Raw genomic sequence first — 9,924 nt, 5'->3', positions numbered from 1 at the left:
TCATTTTTGAGATGAGATTTTTATATTTGAACCATATCCGACTATAATCATATTTTGTGTTACTCTAAACATCGGATATGATAAAAGTTATCTTATCTAGAGTTTTATTTTAAGGCTTTACCTTCCATTTGTCACCAATGTGTTAATTTACTGTTTTCATAATATTTATTTAATTTAACGAAAATTAATATATGGTAATTTTATCACAAATGCATAAATATGAAGATTTTGATGATTAAAAATTTCTTCTAATAAATTTATTATAGCAGTTTAAGGTTTTTTATGGTCAAAAAATTAGTTTGCAGTGAATTTATTGTAAATGTAATAATATAAGATATTGTGATATTAAGTTATTAACCATAGTAATTTTGGAAGACCAAATAAATTGGGCAGAATGTAAAGAAAAAAAAAAAAACAAATGACGACGCCTTTCGCTCAAGACGTGCGCACTCGCCGAGCCCCGGAGCGCGGAGGAGAGATGGCGGATTCGCAGAGCAACCGCGCGGCGGTTCAGGCCACCAACGACGACGCCTCCGCCAGTAAACTGTACGCTCCTCCTCCCTCCTCCGCTCTCTCTCTTTCCAATTTCCTCTGCAACCGCAGCTGTTACCGATCGAGTAGGATCTTCGATGTTCGGGATGGAAGTCGACGGTGTTCTCTCGGTCTCCTTTCGTTCGGAGCTCTAATGCAACGAAAGAATGAGTTGAAATAGACGGGATTCGTCGATGGCTGTGCCGGGATCGGTTGAGATGAAATGGGCATGGGGCAAATTTCTTTTTTTTTTTTCCTTCGATGACAGTTTTGGTGCCCCTTGGGGACGTTGGCGGGTCGCCGCTGTCGTTGGCGATGGCGTAGGCTGAGGTTTTTCGCGAGCGAGACGTTCGGCGTTGCTCCTTCGCTTGTGTGGAATGATTGGGAGGCTGTGTGTGTTGGTGAGGAATGCGCTTTCTTTTGATGATTCGATGGGTGATTCGGTCGTCCTATGAGGGTTTTGTCGAATTATTCTCGAGGGATTTTAATACTAAGTATCGTCGATGTAATATATTCTTTCATGGGCAGCCTCGAAATTTCGACGTATATCAAATTTGTAATTTTTCGAATACTTTGGTTGACACTGAGGATTTTGTACTTGTTGTCCATTCGAAGCCGGAAATCGTGCAAACCATTGAACTGAACCCCTAACCAAACCAATCTGCTTTACATGGTTCGGTTCGGTTCGAGAGGGCTTTTTAGAAATGCTGCTCGTGAACTAAAGCGACCCATTTTAAGCAGTTTGATTTGGTTTTGATTTTGTCGTAGACATAACCTTTTTTGTCGTTTCTCTCTTTTTTGGGATTAGTTGTATTGTCCCTTTTGAGTTGTTACACTTGAGATCATATTTGATGGAAGAACCCAATTAAAATAGGTTTTTTAATTGCTTTGGTTGGAGGATCTTTAATGCTTACTTGTCAACCAGCTGGATAAACTTGACATGTCGATGTTTTATAGTGTTCTTGCTTGTTATTCATACTTGGAGAGCGTGTGGTGAATCAGCTTTAACTAGCTGAAGAAAACAATAGAAAAGCATCATTTGGTTCAGTTTGGAGCCGAACTGAACTGCAAAATTTGGTTTGGTCTGGTTCCAAACTTCAATTTTGCTTGGCAATTTCAATTTTTTGAACCGTATTAATGTGTTTTGGTTTGATTTGGACTTGAAACCAAATCGAAGTACGCTGTCTCAACCCTAATATTACAGAGCTTTGATGAGGGACTTTGATGTGGCTGACCAATAGTTAGTGTACACTGTTCAACTTTTTACACCATATCAAGGATGTAGGGTTAGAAACTTGCCCTGACAAATTTATTATGAAATGGTTTGTTTTAGTTTTGTCCCTTAATTTAAGTCTGGGATGAATTATCATTTAATGGTCATGTTATCCAATGTCAAGTAATATACTGATTATCACCGTTGTTAAGTTAAATAGTTGTCTAGTTAGCATGATGTATCACTTCACCATTCAGTGACAAAGGGTTGAGCCTTTACATAAAAAAAGTATGATATTATTAAAGAAATAGAATTATTGGGAGGGCCTAAAGAATAGCTGTTCAGAAAAAGATTGGCTACAACTTTAAAATGCAGAAGAATTTGGACATTATTCCCCTTCCAATGTCTTGATTACAAGAATGATGTGTTTTTATGAAAATATGGAAAGACTCAACCCTTGACCAATAAAGTGTTCTTGGCTCGACAACCTACGTAGGGCTATCATGAAATCTTTTTTCTACACTGGATGGAGATTAACATAAATTTGATGTCTATAATACCTGAATGGAATCTCTTGCTCTCTCCAAATTTTTGTAGTGCTACCTGTTATTCTATAATATGATTGACCCTGGTGCCCCCCACCCCCCCCAAAAAAAAAAAAAAGAAAAGAAAAGAAAATGATAATTGGTTCTAATTGTCATCACAGCTCTATGGCTGGAGGAAAAGATATTCTGAGAAATTTCATGTTTTCTTGGGGCTTGTGTTGCAGGTCATGTGTGAAAAAGGGGTACATGCAGGATGATTATATACACTTATTTGTTAGGAAGCCTGTGAGAAGATCCCCCATAATAAATCGAGGTAAGAGATATGCAGAATTGATATGTACATGTAGAAGCTGCTTCTGTGTCTTTAAATAACTGGCTCCTAAAGGCCTTCTGATCTTATAATCTTATAGATGGGCTTAACCCACCATTAACTTTTCAATGTTTTCAGGTTATTTTGCTCGATGGGCTGCCTTAAGAAAGCTTCTATACCAGTTTCTTGATTGTGAAAGACATACTGAAGAAAAAGGAACTAAGAAACAGATATTATCGCTTGAGCTGGCTTTGATACAATGTACTTTCAATTGCAGGTACTTGAGTTAATGTCGGTTTTAATCAATATTATGACTCAAAATCACTTGGGTTGATGTCTATTCCCTCATAAATGGGCATCTTCTGTTGTGCTTTATATTTTGAGGGTGGGGGTGAATTGCTAAAATTGGCTATTAATGTCTGACTGTCTTGCATTTTGAAAGTAATTGAGATTGAGAAGTATGTGGGCAAAGAGTTATTCTTTTCCTTTTCTGTAGATCATTTGTGTTTCTATTGTTTAGAAAAAAATTTGTTCTGAATTATTAAGTTGTGATGCCATGAACTTTCTTTTGACAGGATGAGGGTAAAGCACCAGATTTGTACGTGGAATTGGATTTCAAGGAGGTAAGATTTGGAGACCTCAAATCCTGCTTCAAATTTAAATGTGCTTGTAGCTCTTTGGTGCAAGGGCTAAACTATTTGTTGACTTATGTCAAGGTTTTCACAGCAGCAGCAGATCTGATTTGAGAGGATTATGCTTAGCATATGAGATAGAATTGCTCTATGTTTTTCTTTTTTTTCTTTTTTTTCCATTTTTTTTCCAAACTACTTGATTTGTGCTACCATTAACAGCATTAGGTTCTTCTCTACAATTAAGAGATTTTCATGATTTAATGTAAGAGAGAAAGGATTAAAATAACGTTATATTTCTCAGGTTACTAGTAAGAAGGCTGCCATTATTGAGACCTATGGCCAGTTGAGGGAGAAAATTGGGACAACGGCATATATATCACGAGGTACTTTAGTAGTTTTTGCTTGTTGGAGAAAACTTAATTATTGGTTTCCAACAGATCATATCGTCAATAGCACTGGTTTGCTATATGATTTGAGACTTAAGAAATGTGGTCTTGCCTGGTCTAAAGTACAATTGCAGATGATCAAGGTTTAGTTGGTTATGGAGGGAAGACCTTGTTTTTCATGTATATCATGTTTACAGACTAAAGCTTTCTTCTACCCTCTTTACTGGAAGCTTCATGCTATAGATAATGGTACTTACTTATGCTAAGAGACATTATTTTTCCTTAAACCTGCACCTTCTGGATACTGTTACAGAGTTAATTTGGTCCATAATTAACTCAGAAGCAGGTCAAGAAGGGGAGAGAAAGGAGTTTATAGATGCTCTCATGTTTTAGGTCCTTTGCCAATTTGACCCTGATGGAAAGCACTTGATCTGGTTGAACTGATAAAATTCTTCTAATTAGAGTTGACTCTGAGCAAATCAACTTTCAGGAATCATTTTGATATCGTTTTTTTTTTTTTTTTGGTCATGCATTTTGATATCTTTCAGGGCATCATTTGGTCATTTTGATATCTGACTCGCTACATTTTAGGTGCTTTTGAGTCACAATATGCCTGATAGAATATTCCTTTGTTGCGATTTCTTTTATATTTTTTTATTTTAGTATGTAAAGTTGATTACTTACTGGCTGTATTTGTTGGCTAAGTGATGCACCACAGATTGATCAGTTATACAGATATTGTGCCAAACTAAGTATTAGTAGTCTGCCCTTTCTTTTTATTTAAAGTAGCTTTTGGAATTTATATGTCATAATTTATGAACTGGAGCGAGTAACTACGCATCTCACCAATTTTATAAGGCCAAAATGACTAAAATACCACTAGAAGGGAGATTACTTTAGATCAGTAGCTGGTGTAAAAACTTTTATCTCTGGGTGTCTTTGGCTAAACTTCTGTTATGGATTGGTGTCTTTCCAGGAGATGTCCCCACCTTTTTCTCAATGACACATGAGGTTCTCCTTTAAGATACATGGAAGTAAAAGACACCGCAGATAGATTAGTTATACAGATATTGGTTCTCTTTGTTGCGATTTCTTATAATTTTTTTGATTTTAGTATGTAAAGTTGACTACATACTGCTACATTTGTTGGCTAAGTAATGCACCACAGATTGATCCGTTATATGGATATTGTGCTGAATTAGGTATTAGTAATCTGCCTCTTTGATTTAAAGTAGCTTTTGGAATCTATATGTCTTACTTTATGCGTCACACCATTTTAAGGCTAAAAGGACTAATATACCTCTAGAAGAGAGATTGCTTTAGATCGGCAGCTGGTGTAAAACCTTTACTTCTGCATGTCTTGGGCTAAACTTCTGTTATGGGTTGGTGTCTTTTCCGGGATATATCCCCACATTTTTCTTAATGACACGTGAAGTACTACTTTTACCATTTTCTTACAAGAGTCAGTTTCAGAGCAGAACCTGTATACATAATTAGTCGATAGAACAATTGCTATCTGATTTCCATCAGGCCTAGATTAATATCAACCTTTCTAGGCACCCTTCATACTCTACACCCATCAAATTAATGAAGTCCTTCTCTATGCATGTGGCACAAGATCTTGTGAAAGTAGATGGTTGATTCCTTGCGTTATGGGAAGAAGTCCATAACAAAATTCTTTGTGTGACATTTAGTGCCCTTGTGCTGACTAGTCATGCCATTAATTTCATATATCGACCATGTTTTAGTTTTGATATTTGATGCTTCAATTAAATGCTAGTTTGTGTGGGTTCTAAGTTCTTGCTAGGACTCGATATATACCTATCAATATGAGGATTGCAGAATCTTCTTTCATGGTTCTAGCACATTGTCATTACTATCCATTGTATCAGTGTTCCTCTTATGTTCAGATGCATAAATTTGTCTAAATTTTATTGTGTTAATTATTTTGTTCTTTTTGGTTGGTCTAATAATTTTAAGCTTGCTTTAACTTTTGTAGAAAAGGGAGAAGTAATTAGTGAACATTACAAGCTTCTTCCAGTTGACTTGCGTGACATACCAAAGTTGGATGACATTATTTCATTGGCTAATATTGATCCAAGGTATGCATGTGAGGTCCTGATCACAATAATCTGCTTCTTTGTAGTTGATGACATTGGTCATTTGCATTCCCTTTATGCTTCACTAAAATTGATTTATGTGATATTACTAGCAGTGGCTCTTTTTCATTTCTTCAAATGTGCCGTTGTCTGATGATTGTGTTTGTCAGAAGTATATGATGTTCTACTGTTATCTGCAGACCCCTACTTGCCTTTGGCTTAAGTTGCATGCTTATTCAGGAGTTTTGAGCTATTTGAATCTGATGTTGTTGTCAGCCTGCCGACCTTTATAATTGCAGAATGTGTCTTGATATACTTGGCTCCTGAGTCAAGCCAGTCCATTGCTGGTTGGACTTCAAAACATTTTCAACAGCAATTTTCTTCTTATATGAGCAGGTTCGCTACCTTTTCTTCCTCATTTCAGCCTTTTGTTAGTTTATTGTTGTTTTTGGCGTTTAAGTTTCATCAGTTGATATGGGAAACTTTTTGTCTTTATTAACAGTATGAATTTTTCAATGTATCATTTTACTGGTGATTTGACAGATCCATCCAGATGATGCTTTTGGGCTGCAAATGATCAGAAATTTAGAGGTCATCTCTTAGAGCCTTTGCTTTTAGAGGCCAGATAAATCATCAAGTTGTATTGCAATTATATTACCTTGTCTTGGAACTGAACGATAAACAGGAAAATCTCCGACCCTTGACATTTCCATTTACATGAATACATTTGCTGGAAGTGATCTTCTAAATAACCTCAGATATGTGTATATGGGCTAAAAAGTTGGATGACTGGGATTGATAAAATTACCAAGTAGTGTAATACCAGCAATTGTTGGATAGCTGTGTGCAGCTGATGATGACGTGAATAAGAATAACATAACGTTGTTCAAGTGGGGCATTTTTGGACATGGTCAATAGACAAAAGGAGTAGGTGCATGTGCAAGCAACTATCGAACTTGTATCAATAGCTGGAATTATTAGTGCCTTTAGAGTTGTAGCTAGATGGGTATCTGCTAGATGGAACTGTCTGTCAATTATTTTTGAATGATAAATAAGATTTCATTAAGAAGTACCAACAGGCACTGACATGGTCAAACATTAACCTAGTCAAATAGTCAAATTCAATGCCGAGACATATTTATAGTTGATGATGCATGCAAGATTATGTCAGCTTAGTTTTGGTCCTTTTATCATGTAAAATTATGCTTGATGTGAGAAGGAGCTGGTCTCTGTTATTTTGTTATGTGCCAACTCACTGTCTCGTTTTAGATTTTCTGAAGTCTTCATCTTAGTCATTTCCACTGTTTTTTGACTTCCATTTAAGAGTGGAATGCTAGACTTTGTGATGGATAGTCATAGAGAAGTACCATAACAAGGAATTATGTTGACTTTAATTTTTATGAAGATGGTACTGTTTCTTGAAGATGCAGTATTCTGTCAATCTTATGAAGAACTATTGTAAAGCGGTTTAAATATCGAGAAGCTGCCTGCATATTGGTGATGTTAGATTCGCTTTTGACATTAAACAGAGTCGTGGCTGTGCTCTTCTGGGAATACACGCTACTCCAACATTATCAGCAAAAGAAACTCTCTTTATTGACCTGGGTTGGCAGGTATATTTTATTTGTTTTTCAGATTCTTAGGAACTTAATTCATTGCCTTTTTTTGTGGCCTCTGAACAATAATCTACTCATAAAATATCTCAACATCTTTCAGTTTAAAATTGTTCTCCTGATTGTGTTACATTTATGTGCAGTGAGGCATAGGTAAACTTGTCTATTTTGAAGTATGCAGTGATAATAACGACATCAAAACATGCCTTGCACGAGATCATTCTGTTGGTTGGAGTGTGTGTTTGTTTTTTAAACTATTGCAAACCATTTCCTTTTGACATCATCTTTTCCAGGACTAAGAGTAATTAACTCTTCAATGTTCAAAATCTTCTTTTATCAAGTTTTGCTGTTGGCTTCTTTTGCTATGATTTCTTGAATCAGAGTTCCTCTATACTGGACTTATAAAGCATAGCAAGATGTTAAAGTAAATCTTCATACAAGGAATGAAACTGAAACCAGAAGAGCCTTTGCTGACGGTGTATCATGAAGGGAAAAATTTGAGTATCTTCATATGTTATTCCCAGAGAAGAAATGTTGACAATCATTTTGCTTAAGAATCCTTGGGCACCTATCAAACCTGCCAAGGCAGAAAACAGATTAGTTCCACTGACTAATAAATGTGAAATTAGAATAATCAAACTAATTTGAATCTTGTACTGAACTCATAATGACTTTGCAAGAAAGTTGGCTTAGTGATTATTATTATTTGAGGATGCAAAATCTAGTGTTAGTTTTCCTTTTCAAAAAAGTGTATGAGTTGCTTGAATAATTCAATTAGAAGTGATGAAGTTGGAGCAGAGATAACTCAATCTTCAGGGTTTACAAAACTGAGAGAATCAGAATGGGTAAAAAAGCAGTAATCAATGTGAAAAAAAAACTGCTTACAATAAAGTTGGTGAAACTTACAAGCTACTTTCTCCTGATCCTTCTAGTTGATTCTTTTGTTACAAGCCATTTTCTCCCTGATGATTTACCAATTTTTTTAGTATATCACAATTTTGTGTAGCTAGAGATGAAACTTACTTTTAAAGTTTCATATAAGCCTCACTTCATATTTATTTTCTGAGTTCTTTTTTGCCCTCTGTAATAGGCTTACTATATTCCCTTTTGGTGCATAATAACAGATTACTAATTATTTCTCTTTTAACTTCATCATAAATCCTTGTAGAGGCCACTGCGTGGATATGCTCAAGGTGTACAGCAGTTTTATTGAAGCTCAAGAGAGGCGCAGGTTTGTGGCCCGATATTCAGGAAAATCGCCTGCTTTCACATTTCACCAATGACTATATTCTCGAAAAGCACAGGCACTTCCTTTCCGTGCAACAAACTCAGAATATGTGATTGAAAATAAAGTGCTTAGGTTAATTTAAGCCTAGGAATTTTCCTTGAGTGGTAATACTACTGGGTGTCAGTCTGGCAATTCTGGATAAAGTTCCTTCTGCTTCTGTTTCCATTTGGAGATCAATACTTAAAGAAAGAGTAATTGCCAGATATTGCCCGTTTGGTTGGATGACAAAGACAAATTGCAAGCTTGGATGAATCTAATGGGTAGAATTTAGTGCCTCTTGCTAGTAGCTTGGAGGGATGTTGAATTAGTACTTTTCATTTTCTAAAGCTTATTCTTTGTAATGATGATAGATTGCTGCCTCATATGGTTAACCATGTCTGTACACCAGGAACTGCTTTTCATTTAGATTGTCTGTATAAGCAATTCTTTTCTGAACTAATATTTGGAAACTTAGTAGATATCTATTTGTGTTTCCCGAAATATGGTTACCTATGAAGTGTGTACTCTTGTGAATTATGCTGTTGAGTTATGTGTTAGCGATGTTGCCAAGCTTAACTTTGCCTCTGCATGCATTGAAAATTAGCACTTTGTTATGAATGTTTCTCATATTTTGGTAGTTTGACTTCGATTTTTGATATAATCTAGTGATACAAATACTCGCTTATGATTGGGGACTCTTGATTGAGTAGCTAGAAATCAACTTTATGCATGGTGTTGTGTCCTCGTTTAGAATGTATTGTTCTTGTGACAAATCATGATTACTCCAGACAGTTTAAGATATTGAAATATTGAAACAGGGATATAATGGGTGAACTTTCTGCTTTTGCACGCCATGCCTTTGCATACTGACGTGGCATTTTAGTGGGGCAGAAAGTTTCATCTCTTTGAAGGACTTTTGTTTGGTTTGCCTTGAGGTCCCATCTTTGTCATCACCAGACCACTGAAGTGCCTTATTCTTTTAAGGATTAAGATCACACTTTGATTCTTTCACCATATGAGGCACTTTTTCCTCTTCGTTTTGATGTGTGAAGCTTTTTAATTCTTTCTATCTGTTACTCTTGAGTGACTTCACCTTCTGGTTCTCTGATTACTAGGATTGAGCGACTGGAAATATTTGATGAATTTGAAGAATGGCATATGATGCAGGCAAGTCAGTTTCTCATTCTTATTTTGGGAAAAAGGGTCTATTTGGAAATTATCCTAAATTGTGAGCACTTAAGTATAGTTTGTAGGCATTGCCCAAATTATGGTCAACTAGCAACTAATATTTTAAAAAGGGCTAAGAAAGTCATGAACTTGTTATTTTG

At 35.9% G+C, this 9,924-nt stretch overlaps 1 pseudogene; it reads left to right on the top strand.

Annotated features, from left to right (window-relative positions):
- Positions 1–402: 402 nt before the first annotated feature.
- Positions 403–9,924, top strand: part of LOC120292568 — a 10,098-nt pseudogene continuing 576 nt past the window's right edge.

The sequence above is a fragment of the Eucalyptus grandis genome, chromosome 4 (genome assembly GCF_016545825.1).
Source record: "Eucalyptus grandis isolate ANBG69807.140 chromosome 4, ASM1654582v1, whole genome shotgun sequence".
Classification (NCBI taxonomy): Eukaryota; Viridiplantae; Streptophyta; class Magnoliopsida; order Myrtales; family Myrtaceae; genus Eucalyptus; species Eucalyptus grandis.
Note: the sequence above shows the minus strand (reverse complement) of the source record. Positions and strands in the feature narration are given on the sequence as shown.